A 19,162-nucleotide genomic window follows, 5' to 3' on the forward strand; every position below is an offset into this window, starting at 1 on the left:
CGTAGCTGACGTTTACTTTTAAGCCAAATGCCAGGAATAAAAGTTTGTGTTGAAATTTTTGTCTGACTGCAGGGAAAAACAACATGAACTGTTCGTCTATCTATATCGTCATTATTTTTTACCTCATGGATTGAAACAAATTTTAAAGGAAAAAAGAATGTTAAGAAAGAGCAGCACTTACTATCAGGCAGGCACCTCACGAGCATTGTGAACACTCAGGTGAGTAAAACACGTGCATCCTCTGCCAGCTTTCCCAGGCTTGAGTGGTGGGCAGATTCCTAGATGAAGAATTTAAGATAAAATAGAGTTTGCTAAGTATTAAAAAGCACACAAAAGAAAAATTAGTGTGAGCGTGAAGTAGAGTATCCAAAATTCATTTTATCAATAAGAAACACTTTACACACTATTTGAATTACCTCATCAAATACCTAATACCCAAGATTATCAGAACCAGAGAAATCCAGCCAAACGTTGCAATGGAGCTAAAGAGTAAAAACAAACCCAAGACTAAGCTGGCAAGAAGTCAGAGAGCTGAAGGGTGCTCTTTCCTCTTACCAGTTTTGTTTTTAGTTCCATAAACCTTTAGTAAGTCCTTGCTGAGTGCATCACACTTTACTGACTGCACTTTAGGGTGTCAACTGAAGAGTGATTAACTTCATAAATCTGAAAGGAGAGCTTAAAGGTTCTTCTCATGAAGGGTTGGAGCCTGCCGGCGACCATTCTGACAGACTGAGAAGTGTAGCCTCTGTCTAGAAGCTGGAAACAGGCATGTAGAGGGTAGGATAGGAAAAATAAGATGGATTTATGGCTAACAGGGTGGCTAAGTATACATATTCAGCAGGTCATAGAAGGAGATATAAATATTCACAAAGGGGAGGCACAGCATGTGTAACATGCATCCCATGTTCACTCTGGGATGAAGACTTAACATTTAAATGTATTACAATTAGACCTTATACATCAAAAGGTGAACCAGAGGACACAAAGAACCTCTATGTGGCAGCCTACAAAGACGGGCCCCAGGAGCACTTCATGGTCAATGGTCTCTTATCAGGAAGGAATGCTGGTCAGTTGCTGTGTCAAAACTGTGAAAAGGGCCAGGTGCAGTGGCTTACGCCTGTAATCCCAGCACTTTGGGAGGCCGAGGCAGGTGGATCACCTGAGGTCAGGAGTTTGAGACCAGCCTGACCAACATGGCAAAACCCCGTCTCTACTAAAAATAAAAATTTAGCCAGATGTGGTAGCAGCCACCTGTAATACCAGCTACTCGGTAGGCTGAGGCAGAAGAATCACTTGAACCTGGGAGGTGGAGGTTGCAGTGAGCCGAGATCGTGTCATTGCTCTCCAGCCTGGTCAACAAGAGTGAAACTCCATCTCAAAAAATGAAAATAAAAAATAAATTTAAAAAAAAACTGAAAGGGAGGGGCAGCATCAGGCAGTTGTTTCCTATAGGTGGCAGAAGGAATCTTTCAAAAGGGCTGGTTTCTGTTAAACACCTAGGGAAGAGAACCTAGTGGCGGTTAGCAAGGGAGGAGGTATACGAGGCACATCTGACCTCTCATCGTGTCATGGCTGTGAACTCCATTTTTAAGGTTTCTCTGAGGTCCCCTTGGCCAAGAAGGGGTCTATTCAGTTGGTTTAGGGACTTAGGATTTTATTTTTGTTTCTCAAAGGGCACTTTTACCCCATGTGCTGATGTCTGTCCTTGCACAGCCTCGGGCTCTTCTCTCCTCCGTCTGCATTTTCTCCACATAATGGACCTCATTTCCCATCTACGGACCAATGACTTCCATATTTATTTCATCACCAAACCAGTTCCTGTTATTTATCCTCATGTCTAATTTCTCACTCAACATCTTCATATGAATGTGTGTCAGGCCCCTCAAATATTATAGGTCTAAGATCATTGGCCCCAATCTTATTCTCATTCAGTATATACACGATGAATATATATACATATTTATGTATATCCTGCTATGCAAACCAGAAATATAAGAACACTTTTATATTTTCTACTGTCTCACACCCAGTGTTCAATCCATCACCAACAGTCAATCATGAGTCCTATTAATATTAATTCCTAAATGTCTCATAACTCTATCTACCTATTTCTACATCCATACAACAAACTCTCACTGCAACAATTCAATAACATACCTTGCCACTCTCTGTTCATACCCATACTGCACCCAGAGTATTCTTTTACATGTCTAATCGTGATATTATATCATCCCTGTTTAAAGCCACACACTTGATTTCTCATTGCTATTCAGATCAGAGAAAATCCTGCAAGTTCAGGTCCCTGTCTACTTTTCAGGCTCCTCTTGGTCACTCTGAACCTCACATTCCTCACTCCAGGTGTACTGTCTTCCATTTGCTTCTCAAGTACACTTTTCTCTCCTGCTATGGAATCACTGCACGGACTCCTTTGTCTGTGCTCTTTGACACCTACCTCTGCCTTAGAGCTCATCTGAAATATCACTTGCTGAAGTAAGACTTTTCCTACCTTTCCCATTTTCTCCTCCAAAACTCCCTGCATACACACACGCACAGATACACACACACCCCAGGACAACAGAGGGTTCCCCTGTAACACAAGCTTATAGAATTATCTTGAGCAGTGACTGTCCAGTTTGTACCATTAAATTATCAGTGCTACAAAAGCAAAGACCATGTCAAGATTTGCTCATCATTGTACCCCTGACACCTAGCACAAAGCATCAATCTTGGTTGCTACTGAATAAATATTTGTTAAATGACCATCCGGGGGTACAATTTATGATCGCTCAGTATCGCTACATCTTCTAAGCACGGGACAAAATAGAGACACAAAAAGAATCATCAACCCAACATCTTTCAGGCTTTTAATGATATTTTTAATTTCTGTAATTCATCTATGAATGCAATACTTCTTTGGATTTTAGTGCTTTAGTAGGTAAGGGCAATACCAGAAGCTTGGCATTTTCTATCACAATGGCCCCACTCCATGGTGCAGAGACCCATTTGGGGATTCTGCCAATTGCTTAAGAGACCTATTCCAGTCATATCCTCAGAAAAATTACCACAAGACTGGACTACCTAGAGGCCAACTGAGATCAAAACTCAATTTATAACCTGAAGTACAATTTGTCATTCTGATCAGTAGAGACAGTGTTATTCTCAGTCTCCAGGAATCAGGATAGCTCTGAGTTGGTGTTTAACAATATCCCAAAGCTCTGGTTATTTCTGTTTTCCAGGGCATGTTTACTGTATGTATTTTTACTATATGGAATTTTATAGCTCCTTTGCATTCTATTCACATTCCATTGCATTCTATTCACATATAAATAATACCTGGCATGAAATGTCTGTGTAGCCAGATTCTAGGAAGTATTTTATCAGCATGACCTAAAATGCAAGCAGTCTATTTTTGTCACAAAGTTAAAACAGTAACATTTGGTACCTGAAAATGTTTATGTGAATGTTGACCCCTAAAAGCACATTACCCTTAGAATGTAATATCACTATTCATGCTGTTTGCTAGATCATTGATGTAAAACAGTAGTAGCTCTTTGGAATTTTTTTCTCCAAAAGGACAGCATTTTCTAGCCATTCTGAATAAACCCCTGAACAAAGAATAGGCAAACCAGATTAAAAGCTATTTATCTGCAATATCTGCAATAGCCAAAGATCCTTTGCTGAAGGCTGGGAGGATTTATTGCACAAACAAGTGATATTATTGCTGAGTCCATCTTCAAAGAATTCTTGATTATGGCGTTAACTCAGGTCTGAGAATTGGGAGAGAATGAGCAACTTCCCATAATGATGACCCAGGTCAGACCTATACTTCCCAGGTGTGGGGTGTTTTCCATAACACAAATCAAGAAGGACTAATGTACTATCATCTATTTCAGTCAAGAGACCCAGTGACTGGTGAACCACTACCAAAGATTTCTGTAATACATAACACTCTGCTGATGAGATTGCCCTGCTGCCTTTTATGATAACCACAATGATTTTGCGTCCTTCCTTTGAATGCTGCTACTTGGCCTCTGCTGCCCTAGAATAGTTTCCTTTTCATTTCAATCAGGGAAACCATGTCAACTGAAGCATCTGCCATCAACATCCTCAGCTTAGGAAGAACAGTAGAACAAACTCTCCTCAAAACTCCCTTCACCAATACATTCCTCAAGATACTGGTAAAGAAATTATCTTCTAGACATCTTGGGTAATAAATTAGGATGAAGGTGATTTATGTATAATTCCAACCCAGAGTACTTGCTACCCTTCCCTGCATTATTTAAGAGATTTCTAGGATCGCAACTTCACTATCCCAAGCCTCCATGAAACCCAGATTATAACCAAGCAAATGAGCCAAGAATCAGACCCACTGTAGCCACTCTGGGTAACTCTTTCAATATAGAAGCTCAGAGTGATACATTTATTCTTTTGAAAAATTACACGTTACCTGTCCAAGGTCAATTACTAGTACCCATAGTCCCAAGTTTTGTTGTCATAAGATCAAAAGAAAGAAATCTTCTCACCCAGATTTTACAATGCATTTGACTTCTCTGGGACATGTTGGGATTTAACCACTAGTTCAAGTCTGGAGATAAATGAGGGCAGGGGTGGTGTTCACGGTTCTAAGTGGTAAACGGACTCTCTCTTGCAAAGTCAGCCTCTGAAAAAGAAAGGAAATACAGACTCCAAGCAAGAAAAGCCACCTCCATCGAAGAAGGGAGGATGCACTTCTGTGATGCCATTAACAGTACTGCACTGGCAAATGTTTAACAATCCATTCTCCGGCAAGGGGGTTAGGGACAGCCCTGATTGTGGCATTTCAAATACTTGTAACTGACTTCAAATTGTCAACATATCATGGACACAGAGTAGAGATGAGATAAATGCAGTTGATCTCAGGAGCTGACGAGCTGGCTCCAGCACACAACTACAGAGGGGGAAAAGGCTATGAGTTCAAGGCTTTGGAATCACCCCACATTGTCTAATTCTTATGCTTAGGATCCTCCAGTCCTATAGTTTTCTGAGCATTGCTGTCTCTCACTTTCTCATACAAGGACCAGCAAGACTCTAAAATCAACTGATAGTATAATTTGGCAATCATAATATCAAACTTGGAGTTTGATTTTCACCTACATGAAAGTTGAAAGAATTAGAGAGAATTGAGACTCTGTTAGGATTGTGAGAGTTCCAGGAACTCAGTCTTTGCCATAATCAATAATTTAAGAAGATTAACTTATCATTTTTCTTTTATTACTATTATTATTATTTTTTGAAACGGAGTCTCGCTTTGTCACCCAGGCTGAAGTGCAGTGGCGCATCTCGGCTCACTGCAAGCTCCACCTCTTGGGTTCACACCATTCTCCTGCCTCAGCCTCCTGAGTAGCTGGGACTACAGGCGCCCGCCACCACGCCCAGCCTATTTTGTGTATTTTTAGTAGAGACAGGGTTTCACGGTGTTAGCCAGGATGGTCTCGATCTCCTGACCTCGTGATCTGCCTGCCTCGGCCTCCCAAAGTGCTGGGATTACAGGCGTGAGCTACTGCGCCCAGCCAATTTTTTTTTTTTTTTAAGCTATTCGGTGCCCTCCAAACATCAACTGCATCCCTACAGTCTTTCATCTTTTCAATGACGGTGGCAACTTGGTTTCCCCAAAACCTCGCCTTGAATAGGCATTTCATTCTAAGAGAGCCTTTCATTACAGGGACCAAAGGCACTGTTTAGTTAGCTCTTTCACCATGGCATAGGATGGGCTACCAGGATCGTGTCTGTGAGGACAAATGGAATTTTGCCACTTTTGGCCCCAGTCTGAAAATCAATTCCACTTGCTGACTTTTCACTCCACTTTCCCTAAAACTCTATTACATTAAACTGATTCCAAAGTATGACTTTCTGTACTAATGAGGTCTTTAGTTCAAAGGAAGATAAACCAAATATGTTTCAATTAAGGCAAGCAAGTAATTTATGGCAAAGATATTAGTTAGCTCACAGAATTATATGAAACTTAGCCAGGAAGGCTCAGAAAGTCAGTGGGAACCAAGGGAGATTTGTCAACAAGAAACACCGCATAGGAAAAGGCTAGATTGGGACACCACAGAGTCTCTAGCTAGCACTATCACCTCTGTTCCAGTCTCTGCTGCTGCTGCTACTGTGGCACTGTGGATCGTTTTTCCTCTATCCCCAGATGGGACCATCTGACTTGTCAAACCAAGGCTATGTGCCTTTGTCCTCTCTGCCTGAGTATAGAAAGACAAAGCATATTACCTCTTCATCCTTGGACATGAAACCGTGCCTTCTGCCAAGACTTGAAAACTCAATGTAGAGAGAGTGTTCATATGCCTAATAGTCTGAAGTGATCACGACTGTTTGATAGATTAGGAATTATATGCTTTGATAGAACAGTTTCAAGTGACTGGGGAGCAGAAAGTGAGACTGCAATAAAGAGAGGAGTAAATTAGATGAAGAACAATTACAGGAACTAATGATGACAGACTAATCTTTTAAGAAATTTCATAGAAATAGAGGAGATAGTAGTTTGAAGGGCAATGCAGATTTGGAAGTAATGCTTTGTTTCTTTTCTTTATAAGACATAAATTCATCAAGTCAATTAGAGAATGCACTTAAGAGAAAAAGACTGAATATTTCAGTAATCACGGGGATAATTGAAGAATGAATGGAAATGGTTAAATTAAGAGCATGTGTGTGGATTAACTTTTTAAAAGAAGAGGGTAATATTTTCCCTAAAATAGGAGAGAGAAAAAGGACTAATGATGACAATGATATCGTAAATCAAAGAGGGGCAGGTTACAGTTGTTTGTTAAAGGAGATCAGGCAGCCTTGATCTTTTCACTTCAACAGGACATAAGAGCAGTGTCCAAAGCTGAAGGAATCAGGCAGACTTAGAAACCCAGGATAAGTGAAAAACATTTAGAAAAGCTACTGTGAACAGTGATAATGAACGGAGCATGAATCTACTAGTGGAATTGGGGATCACTTCATATCTGACTGACTAAAAGCTGTTTAATAATAGCAACTGAAGTGGGGCTGATAGATTTTTCCATTAGGAATAACATATACTAAATCCAGCTTCCACAGCCCTAGTAACAGCCTTCAGTGTGGTTACACAAACAACAGAGGCAGAAGATTTTAGCCTCACACCCCCCAACACACATCAAATGCACAACTACTCACCTTCTTGTAGAAGTACTAAGTAGAAAAAAATATTGCAAGAGGATGAAATGCTTGTGACAAATGATAAATGAGTACCAAATATAGCTGTCTATGGCAGCTTTATCTGTGGTTTTGTGGCGTCTTTGATGCTTATTTAAAGGAACTAGAATTTGACCACCCATTAAGAGTCCAGATCAGGCCTTGGATTCACCTTGGTCTTCTGAGGTTGTCTCTTTTCCACAGAATCTTCCAGGTGCGTTTTTATAATGACACTCTATCAAGCCACTGAGATCAACTGCCAGAGCTCAATCTGCTACAGGAATCTTGCTAGAAGAAAGGAATGTTTCATCAGAGACAGTCATTCATCCTGGCCCACACCTCTCCTGCTCTGATCTTCCACTGTTAAAAGCATAACACACTGGAGGAAGATTGTGCTATATTTCATGCATGCTCTGCGCCACCACCAAGGGACAGTCCCATCTGTTATTTGCTCTCAGCTTTGCTTACTGATAAAACAGGAAGGACAGCTTGCTGATGGGCTCTTTGAAGCAAATGGATCCTCTCTTTCCTGCAATTAATGTTTATAAATTATTTCTACAGTAGACAGCGTGTATGGTACCATGATTTCAAAATTAGTTTCAATAAATTAAGGGCCTGCATTCATTACAAGAGGAGCTTGATTACAATGCAACTCATGGAGTTTACTGTTGTGCTCTACCTTTTGTGAAAATTGCTGCATGAAATTAAACACTCTCATTAATTCCGTTGATTATCATCCCTTCATAAGATCTTACAATCATATGTTCAGTTATTGAAATTTCACTTTATGTATATAACCGAGTTTTAGTTGTTCACAGAAAACAGGATTCAGGACACTTCAAAATTTCAGAGACTAGGTTTAATAGTCCTCCGGCTTCAGCAAATTGAAATGGCTTATAAGAACAAAGCACAAATATAACTGAAGTGATTTGGGTTTTTTTCCCCCCAGAATATTATGTTGTTTCAATCATATACCATTTTTAGAGTAGAGAAATAATTATATACTTTATGGCTTCTGCACTATTTTCAAAAGGATTTTAGAAGATGACTCTCTTTTTCTAAATTGGAAAACATCCTTTTAGCTCAGCTTTTCATGGTTCCTTTTTATTTCCTTGCCTCAATATCTTTGACCAAATTTGTCTATGTTTTCTTTGTAAACTAATTCTTTTTCCGTGTTAGGTAATGGTATGTTTTCTTAAAAAAAAAAAAAGTGACCTTGAAATTTTTATTAGGCTAGCCACTTTTAAAACCTTAGACTAGGAATTTTAATTTCCAAGCAACACATATCAGTTCCAAGTACAGTTGTCCCTCAATATCCATGGGCTTTGGGGCATTGATTCCAGAAGCTCCTGCAGATCCCAAAATCCACAGATGCTCAAATCTCTGATATAAAATGGTGTGGTATTTGCATATAACATACTCACATACTACCATATACTTTAAATTGTATCTAGATTACTTATAATACCTATCAATATAAATGCTATGTAAATAGTTGTTATACTGTTTTGCTTAAGGAATGAGAAGAAAACGTCTGAACATGTTTGGTACAGATGCAAATTTTTTCCCAAATATTTTCAGTCTGATTTGTTGACTCTACAGATGTGGAAACCCCAAAGACAAAGGGCTGATTGTACAAACGAAAAAAATTGAGTCACAGTTTCGAAAGACTCTAGATAGGAGAGAAAAGCCTCTAAACAATTTAAAATTCATTCAAAGACTCTTAAAAGCTCAAGGAGGCCACCACCTCTTTATCCTTGTATGAGGTGGTTGAGAAACAGCAGACGTACAAGGAGAGCGGATCAAGGGGAGAACAGGAGATACCAAGATTTCTAGCTGAAAAAAAAAAAACACTCTATTTGAAAGAGCTACTCCTTAGTACACACTAATAATAATACAATGAAAGAAAAAAATACTGAAGCACAGAGAAAGAAAAATTGGTATGAAGCATCCTCATGCTATTAACAGGATGTATTTAGGAGAAGTAATTTTATAAAAATGCAGTCCAGCACTGTGGTTTATGCCTGTAATCCCAACACTTTGGGAGGCCGAGGTGGGCAGGGCACCTTAGGTCAGGAGTTCGAGACCAGCCTGGCCAACATGGCGAAACCTCATCTCTACTAAAAATACAAAATTAGCCCGGTGTGTGGCAGTCACTGGTAATCCCAGCTACTTGGGAGGGTGAAGCAGAGAGAATTGCTTGAACCCGGGAGGCGGAGGTTGCAGTGAGCCAAGATCGTGCCATTGCACTTCAGCCTGGGTAACAAGAGCAAGACTCCATCTTAAAAAAAAATGCATCCCAGTGGTATTTTATACTCTCTGGCCATTTCATGTATTTTATAACAATCCATAGTAGGCATAATCTATATTGCTTGTGCTGATTACACTATGAGAGTAAGCTAGAAAGTATGGCAGAGATTTAGACTACAGTTAATTGTGCAATATACAATACTTTAATTGTTTTAAGATTAATTTTAGCAGAATTTGAATTACAACTTTATCAACTCCATCTTTCTATGAGAGATAAAACAAGACCCCTTTGAGATCACACCCACTAATAAAGAGTATAAAAAAAATTCAATGAGGTTTTAGTTATGATTAAATTTGTTTTATTTATTTTTTAATCTTTCAAGTACCCAGGCATTCTTAGTAGAATAAGAATAGAAGAGGTATTCAAAACAGCCCTGATTAAATGGATAAGTGTTCAGAAACTAATAGAACACAGTTATGAAGAGATAGGTAGAGTATAATTCATTTTTTAAAATGCCTTCAGTGAAATTAACAGAATTACCAACAAAGTAATGCTATTATTAAAAAGAGAAAGAATATTACTGTCTTATGTGTGATGCATAAGACCAATGAAATAATTTTCCTACTGAATTTAGTCATTTCTCTGGGGAAATTTGGATAAGTCAGGTGCCATTAGAATGATCAGACATTCAGCAAAACAGTAAGTCCAGTTTATATTCCTTAAGTCATTAAGGTGATAGAAATACAAATGTCAGAGGAGAAAATGGTTAAGACATAAGGTATTTTAAAAAGAAAAGAAAAATATCTTAGCATGAGCTCAGAGAATGTCTACCACGTAACTGACTTCAGCCGGAAATGTTGACTGTCTAGTTTCTGAATTCCTAAGAACATACAATTTTTTAAAAATAAAAAATGTAATATGAGAGGTTGAAGTTAAATCCAGGGAAACATACACAGAACCTGAAAGACACTAGCCTTTCTTCTAGTCTTTCTAAACACACGCACCATCATCTGTTTCAAATATTTTCATGCCATCCTTCTTACAGTCCTACTTACGATTATCAGTCCTATTACCCCATGATACAGTTTAGAAAACAAATTCATGCACTAAGTAAATGGACCAAATCGTAAGTCACTGCCTTTTGCTCCAGAGTTGGCTGCTTTGATTACTCCTACACTTAACTAGTCAACTTTAAAGAAAAAATTTTTTTTTTCTGTGAAGGAAATTAATTGCCTATTTTCAGAGAGCTAAAAGCAATCAAGGCATCTACTGTGTTATTTTCCTATCCATGTCGACTCATGTTTAAGGTTGACTAGGAAGACATAATCATTGGCTGCTAATAACAAATAGTTTTCTTTTGATAACAAATTTAAAAGAGTTTCTAATGCTTTATTTTATAATTTTCAGTTTTCTATTGGAGTGACATAGTGAAAGTGAGTAGCATAGGGCTAGTATTCAGGAAAAGACCAAGTTCTTAAGTAAAACAGCATGGTGTGTGACTATAAAGGAATAAAATTGTTTATGCATTAAAACTACCTGCCATTCTAATGGATATTTTTCTTAAAAGGAGCCTCCCCAAGAAGCTATTATTCCATTGATAGCTTTGTTCTAAGTATTTTGAAAACACCACTTTTGGAATTGACTTTGTTTGCATTTCTAGCCATACAATAAATCAGGCAGTTTAGCTTTGCTGTACCCCGTATAATAGCTCAAATTCTGCTACCTCCCCTAATATATCAAAATTAATCTTTTTTTTTTTTTTCTTTTAGGTAGAATATTACTCGTTGCCCAGGCTGGATTACAGTGGCATGATTTCAGCTCACTGCAACCTCCTCCTCCCTGGTGCAAGCAATATTCATGCCTCAACCTCCTGAATAGCTGGAATTACAGGCACACACCACCACACCTGGCCAATTTTTGTATTTTTAATAGAGACAAAGTTTCACCATGTTGGCCAGTCTGGTCTCGAACTCCTGACATCAGGTGATCTGCCTGCCTTGGCCTCCCAAAGAGCTGGGATTACAGGTGTGAGCCATGGTGCCCAGCCCTAAAATTAATATTTTTAACTCAATTTTTACTGCTTCCCCATTTCATTGACAGAACCATATAATTAAATAATTTAAAAAGAAAAAAAATTATGGTTAGAAGTACAGATGTATTTTTGTTGTTGTTATTATGAGACAGGGTCTCACTCTGTCATCCAGCCTCGAGTACAGTGGCACAGTCCTAGGATCCTAATTCACTGCAGCCTTAAACTCCTGGGCTCAGGTGATCCTTCTGCCTGTACCTCCCAAAGTGTTGGGATTACAGGGGTGAGCTGCCATGCCTGGGCTAGAACTACCAATTTAAATACAGAAAATTTTAAATACTTAAAATTTTGCATCTTGGCTGGGTGCAGTGGTATACACCTGTAATCCCAGTGCTTTGGGAGGCTGAAGTGGGAGGATCACTTGAGCCCAGGAGTTCAAGACCAAACTGAGTAACATAGTGACATCCCCTCTCTACAAGAAATTTTAAAATCAGTCAGACATGGTGGCACATGCCTGTGGTTCCAGCTACTCAGGAGGTTGAGGTGGGAGGATCACTTGAGCCCAGGACGTCAAGGCTGCAGTGAGCCATGATCATGCCACTGCACTCCAGTCTGGGTGACAGAACAAGACCTTGTCTAAAACACAAACAAACAACAACAACATATATATATATATATATATATATATATATATATATAGCATCTTACTGTGCTAAATAAACGATGTGAATAGTCATGAACCAACCCACTAATCCACTCCTATTTTATTATTGATTTGATTATATGAGGATACATGATATCACCAGATAAATGTTTAGAAAGGAAAGTTATCCACATAGTCCAGCTGAAATGCCACAAAGCTAGTTAACACATTTTGGTCCTCAACTGTCACATTAAGCCATCTCAATACTACTGCAAATTCCACAGCCAGCTTGGGACTATTCCTCATTCCTGGCGTAATTGTTTACAATTCAAAGGATGATAATGTTCCTTCGTTTAGGAAGACAAAAATTTGAAGATCAAAACTTGTTAAATTATAATCTCCAAGATAAAAATGCCTTTCATTTCTTAATATTATACATAAAGTTCTGTTATTTAAAAATTGTTAAAATATTGGTTGATAGTGTGGTATGTCAGTTTTTTAGAGCAAAACATAGCAAGTACCTACAATATGCAGTGAAGTATAAAGACACAATTCCTTTCTTTTAAACATTTATAAAGTAAAATGGCAATGTTTAGTAAAATAATATCCCTCCAAAGGTATCATTGCATTACTGTAATTATTGTTTTTAATAAGATCTATTACCTTGGAAGGATTAGTGGCAAATATGAATAAAACAAATTTACAGGCTTATTGCATATTTTACATATCTACTGTGTTCTCTGTTTATTACATAAAAATTGTCACCATTTATAAAGAATTTACTAAGATCCAGACACTATACTTAGAGGTTATATAATCTTTATTTCAGGCTTATAAAGGGGGCACTGTTGACCTTGTTTTAAAGATAAGTAGAGCAAAGTTCAGAGAGGTTAATGATTTGCTCTTGGTTTCATCTCTAAGAAGTGGTAGAGTCAAAATTTAAACCCAAGTCTAACTTCAAAGTTTGCATTCTTATTGACTATTTCTGAAAGCTTAGATTTCACTTATCCTAGCTGTTGAATTTTTAGTAGGAAAATTCTCAGTCTCTGGAAGTTGAAATGCATAAACTGTTGTATATGACAATATCTATCAGCAAAAGAAACACAACTTAATGTTTAAGCTGAAATTAAACTCCATGTCCTATTTCTCATTTCAAAAATGATTAAATACATTTCTTTCCCTGCTGGATTATCACCAGAATGGCATATGATATGTCTGGAATCTACCATCCAGTCCCAAATGACCAGGGGACAAAAGCTGCTTTTATGTCATTTCTAAGCAAAAGCCGAAGGGCCAAACATCACTGGGGAAATTTGCTGGGGTGAGATTTTCAGTTCAATTTTATTCTCCCGTGAGGTTCAAACAAACTTCAGATAATCATCTTGAACTCGGTGATGAACCAAACACAGACTACGGTTTCTCGGAGGGTCAGCCCTTCCATTTAGAAAAAGGCACAGCTTAAAGTGACGAGCCAAATGGGGTCAGATGTTCAATACTTGGCAAAAGCCTCAGCTGTCGTATTGAAACAATGTTGACAACATGGCAGGCTTTAAAATAAATCCCCTTGGAGGCTATTGATATCATTCTCGCTTTCCCTTCTGTCTCCTATCCAGGCTCGCTGCTTTCTGAAGGACATGCCAATCATGCACAGCACTTACTAGAAACTGCAAGACTGCACAACATGATGGTATTTATTCCAGGAACAGGAGCCAGTCCTGGGCACACACATAAGGGGACTTCCTTCACTCCCCAGAATAAGAGAAAGCATGCTGACACACATCTGCCCAAGCAATCAGAAGGCAGCTAAAGCCGCCACAGTCTTCACTCACCAACAGTTAGACCTTTTCAATTGATTTTATTGAAGAAAGTGAGTGCTGAGCACCATGAGTTCTCATAAACAATCCATTTTGGCAAATGCTTTAAGAATGTTGGTTAATTGCAGTTAGGCAGCATCGACGTATTTTATTTTTTTGGAAAGCAAGAAGCTGGCTTACCAACATTAAGTTAAACACCATGTAAGGGTTAGAAATATGAATCAACTATTAGGGTGGTACCATCTCTTTATAATAAACCAATGTAGATTGATTAAGTATAGCCTAAAAGTTTACCAGAAATCATAACTACATTTAAGCTTTGAATTTCATGACTAGTGATTAATTTTGCATGTCAACTTGACTGAGCTTATAGGATGCCCAGGTATCTGATTAAACATTATTTCTGGAGGTGTCTGTGAGGGTGTTTCTGTAAGAGAATAGCATCTGAAGGCCGGGTGTGGTGGCTCATGCCTGTAATCCTAGCACTTTGGGAGGCTGAGGTGGGCAGATTGCCTGAGCTCAGGAGTCTGAGACCAGCCTGGGCAACATGGCAAAACACCGTCTGTACTAAAAAATACAAAGTTTAGTTGGATGTGGTGGCGCACACCTGTAGTCCCAGCTACTAGGGAGGCTAAGGCATGAGAATTTCCTGAGCCTGCGAGGCGGAGGTTGCAGTAAGCCAAGATTGTACTCCAGCCTGGGTGATAAAGTGAGACCCTATCTCATAAAAAACAAAAAAACAAAAACAGAAAAAAAGAAGACGAAGAAGAAAGAGAGACAGATTAGCATTTGAATGGGTGGACTGAGTAAAGCAGATGGCCCTCATCAGTGTTGGTGGGAATTGTCCTATCCATTGAGGGCTTAAATGAAACAAAGACTGAGGAAGGCTGAATTCAATCTCTGCTGACTGCTGGGGCTGAGACATCAATCTTCTGCTCTCAGTGCTCTTCCAGACTCAGACTGGAATGTACACTATCAGCTCTCCAGTTCTCAGGCCTTCAAATTACACCTCTGGCTTTCCTGGGTCTCCAGCTTGCAGATGGCAGATCATGGGACTTCATGGGACTTCTCAGACTCCATAACCAAGTAAGCCAATTTATTATAATAAATCTCACATGTATATAATTATATATATATATATAAATCTCATATATATGTGTGAGTGTGTGTGTGTGTGTGTGTATAAGGTTGATGCAAATGTAATTGAGGTTTTTCCATTGAAAGTAATGTCTAAAACCCTACTGCCATTGAAAGTAGTGTCCAAAACAATTACTTTTGCACCAACCTAAATATTTTTATATATATACTTACATATATAATAGGAAATAATATATATATCTCCTATTGATTCTGTTTCTCTGGAGAACCCTAACATACTAACACAATAACCTTTCACTGTGCATGTGACATAATGAAATATAGAGAACTATCTATGCTGTGAGGAAAATTAGCTTTTTGATACATTGCTCTCTGTTATAAAATAATTTATTTTCCTGTGCATATATTATAGGAGAATAATATAATGCCAATAAGCATAGTTTGATATTAAGTTGAGACTTTTAAACAGCTCGCATTGTATTTGCCTTTGAGGTTTATATAATATGTAACTGCCAACCCATGTATCTTTCAATTATAAGATTCCGAGGTTGGTATATAGGTATCTCAGTAAGGTTATTGGGGTTCCTAGACCACCATGATGCCCAAGGAAATAGCTTTTTTATAATCCAAAGTTGAAATACTACTGAAATGATCAAAGAAGACATTGAGAAATGTTTTTTAGAATAATCTCATCCTTTGACTAATCACCTTTTCAGTGCTCTCAGAATACTAAAGCCATGGACAATTTTAAAAACTAGAGGCTGGGCACGGTGGCTCATGCCTGTAATCCCAGCACTTTGGGAGGCCGAGGTGGGCAGATCGCGAGGTCAGGAGTTCGAGACCAGCCTGGCCAACATAGTGAAACCTCATATCTACTAAAAATACATAAGAAAAAAAAAAAACTAGCCAGGTGTGGTGGCGTGTGCCTGTAGTCCCAGCTACTCAGGAGGCTGAGGCAGAAGAACCACTTGAACCCGGGAGGCACAGGTTGCAGTGAGCCAAGATCGCACCACTGCACTCCAGTCTGGTGACATGAGACTCTGTCTCAAAAAAAAAAACAAAAACAAAAAAAAAACTAGAACTTGAATGGGCCATAAGATGGTCCAATTCCCTCATTTACTGGATTATGGTGCTTCATTCAGAGGCCATCTCAAAAGGCAGTGAGAAAAGAGGGCAGCTGGTTGCCCATACCTGCTCCAGCCAGAGCAACTCCTACCACTGTTCTATCTACTGGTCTTTTAAGCACAGTTTACCTAAGAAAAATAAAATTGCACTTGTAAAAGAAAAATTTGAAACCACTGATATTGTCGTTTTATAGGTAATCAAGTTGAAATTGAGAAAGGTGAAATGGTCAGGCCACTATCGCACCCCTAGTTTATGATCAGTCAGAACTGCAGACTCTTCCCATTCCCTGGGGCTAGAACAAGCCACACCCTTTCAGGAGACTAGAGTTGTGCTCCTGCTATTCCTTCTGTCAACATAATCCAGTCTCTTATTTCCTGAATGTCCTGCTCCTTTTCCCAACATAAATTCATGAAGCTTTTTTTGGAATTCTGGCCAGTTTTATCCATTTAACCACACAGTTATGGAACGTTCTGAAGAAAAAGCATGGGGAGGAAGAGGCTTAAGCACAAAGGAAAACACAGAGCTAGGATGAAATGTTCCCTTCGTTTTGAGATTATCGTTATGTTTGCATCATCATTATTGTCTTCATCAGCATTCCTTGTATTCATACTGTACTCCATGATGGTTTATTATTATATGTGCTACCTCATTTGATTACCGCTCAATAAGCCCTGTAATGTATCTTAACAAACTAAGTGCTATGAAAATCATAAATTTGTTTGTACTATTTTGCATTTTTAGGTATACCACGTTCTAATTGTCCATAAGCTCTTTAGCTGATGCAATTTTTTCTCACAAAATAGATTTAAAAATTTTTAAAGTCATCTGTTATATCTGTTACCTTTTTCATTATCCAAGTGCCTAACAAAGAAACACATTGATAGCAAAGAATCTGCAAATCACTGGTTAGCAAAACTAGAAACAAAACCAACACCTTTAACCACAGTGTCCAATGGCAAAAAGTCAAGAGCAGAAAGTGGAGATCAACTGCAGATAAGCTGCAGATAAACGGCGGGAGTGCTGCAGCCTTAGGTGACCTCCTGGCAGCTTTTGATGCTAATGATCATGCCCTCCTTCCTGGAGCTTTCCACTTCCTTTGTTTTATACATCACTGCTCTCTTTTTCGCTCTTTGAAGCTTCCTTCCAAGTGTCTTTTTATGGTTTTGCTGACCCTCCACATATTTTCATATTTCTGAGTATTTCCTCATGCCAGTCATTTCTCTTTCCTCTTTGCTTGAACTGCTCATCTTCCAAAATTCAGCTCAACTACCACTTCCTTTCTAAAGGCTTTCCTGACTGCCAAGATTGGAAGTATTTATTCCCTCCTCTTTTTCTTTTTTAAAAAAAAATTTCATTTTTTCAAATAGTGAAGCCACCTTTGAAAAATTGTGACAGTGAGAGAAATCTGACATAGTTGACTCCATCTTTCTTCTAACCTCCAAGCTGTACTTGGTCATTTCTGGGCATAGGCCAAGCTAACTTTGGGAAGAATTATTTTATAGTTTAACCTTAAAGCAAGGATGATAATTGCCCTTCCCCAAAACTAAACTGCCTTTGTAAAACTAATGAAAGGCCATAAGGCTAGCATTATGAAGGGAGCCTAAATCTGCTAAAATATAACCAGCCATGGTTCAGGAGGTCACAAAATTTATAATTTCCCCAATTACTCCTGTAGATAACATCACTGTTATAGAACCTAAGATTGGTCTTTTGAGATGTTTTTTCAGATTTTTGCATTTCTGATGGCTGGCTGATTTCACCCAGATCTGTGATTCTTGACTCAACCAGTCATGTGGCTCCCACCCAGAGGCAGACTCAGCGCAAGAGAACCATTTTCCACACCCTTATGATTTCATCCCCAACCAATCAGTAGCACCCATTCCCTAGCCCCATGCCCATCAAACTATACTTGAAACACCCTAACCTCCAAGCCTTTGGGGAAATTGGTTTGAGTAATAACCCCATCTTCAGCATAGCTCCTCTTGCATCAATGAAACTCTTTCTTTAGTGCAATACTGTGGTCTCAGTGAATTGATTTTGTGTGTGCAGTTGGCAGAAAAATATCCTATCAGGCAATTACAAAAGATATTGCATTCACATAGTCCAAAATCCAAACATATTTAGAGGCAGGTAGTGAAAAGTCTCCTTTGCACTGTTGTTTCATGCTGTTCCCTTTCACTTCTCATTGGCTGACTTTGTGTTTCCAAAAATATTTATGCATAAATTAGCAAAGACAAGTTTGCTCTGGTTTTACACAAATAGTAGGGTGCTATGCAGTGTGTTCTGAACACTGCTTTTTTCCACTAAATGATTGTGTTTTGGAGAGAGGTGTTTTCATATTAGTATAGAGAGTATAGCATTATTCCCATATAGCTGTATAGTATTTTATGTCAGCGTTGTAGTATAGTATATTTAATCACTCTCCTATTTATGAAACTCTCCTATTTATGAAACTCTAAATGATTTTTAACTTTTGTTATAATGAGCAATGATGGAATTAAGAGTCCTGTACTTAGGTCAGAGGCATTTGAACCAGAGCGACCCCATTTTGAGTGAGGGCTAGGAAAATGAGTCTGGGACTTACTGGGCTGCATTTCCAGAAAATGAGCATCCTTAGCCTCTAGAGGTTTATGGTTAAGGGAACAAATTAATAATGCTTACGAAACAGACCCAGACTTGGGAGTGTCCAGATATCCTGCTATCTGGAGAACAAAGGCATTCATAATTTTGCTTTAAAGATAATAGTATCAATTATTGCAAAATACAGTAATTAATAAAATTAATCCTTTATCACAAACTCTTGTAGCAGAGCACATCTCCCCAAGATCTATTTTTATCCTATGTATATATATACATATATATACAAGCATTATACCTAGGGTGGACACGTTCCTCCTCTTACTTTCAGGAACGTCCTATTCTGTCTGTGGAGTAGCTGTCCTTTCACCACTTCACTTTCATTTATTTAACTTAATTTTGTTTTGTTTTGTTTGTTT

General features: G+C 38.5%; 2 long non-coding RNA genes across 3 annotated transcripts in view; one reads left to right on the plus strand and one right to left on the minus strand.

Annotated features, from left to right (window-relative positions):
• The window catches only part of LOC109026513 (uncharacterized), a 98,119-nt gene that overhangs the window by 58,470 nt on the left and 20,487 nt on the right, over nucleotides 1-19,162 (minus strand). The window contains exons 4-5 of one of the 2 annotated variants that reach the window (XR_010133512.1): nucleotides 7,379-7,494; nucleotides 6,128-6,233 (exon numbers count right to left, since the gene is read on the minus strand). This is a non-coding gene — a long non-coding RNA (uncharacterized lncRNA). Of the gene's footprint in view, nucleotides 1-181; nucleotides 279-6,127; nucleotides 6,234-7,378; nucleotides 7,495-19,162 lie in introns of those variants that run through there. The other variant, XR_002005511.4, reaches the window with a different exon arrangement.
• LOC129533062 (uncharacterized) overlaps nucleotides 1-19,162 on the plus strand; it is a 71,163-nt gene that overhangs the window by 2,392 nt on the left and 49,609 nt on the right. Inside the window, exons 2-3 of the long non-coding RNA XR_010133513.1 lie at nucleotides 73-219; nucleotides 13,743-15,029. This is a non-coding gene — a long non-coding RNA (uncharacterized lncRNA). The remainder of the gene's footprint in view (nucleotides 1-72; nucleotides 220-13,742; nucleotides 15,030-19,162) is intronic.

The sequence above is a fragment of the Gorilla gorilla genome, chromosome 3 (genome assembly GCF_029281585.2).
Source record: "Gorilla gorilla gorilla isolate KB3781 chromosome 3, NHGRI_mGorGor1-v2.1_pri, whole genome shotgun sequence".
In the NCBI taxonomy this organism is placed as follows: Eukaryota; Metazoa; Chordata; class Mammalia; order Primates; family Hominidae; genus Gorilla; species Gorilla gorilla.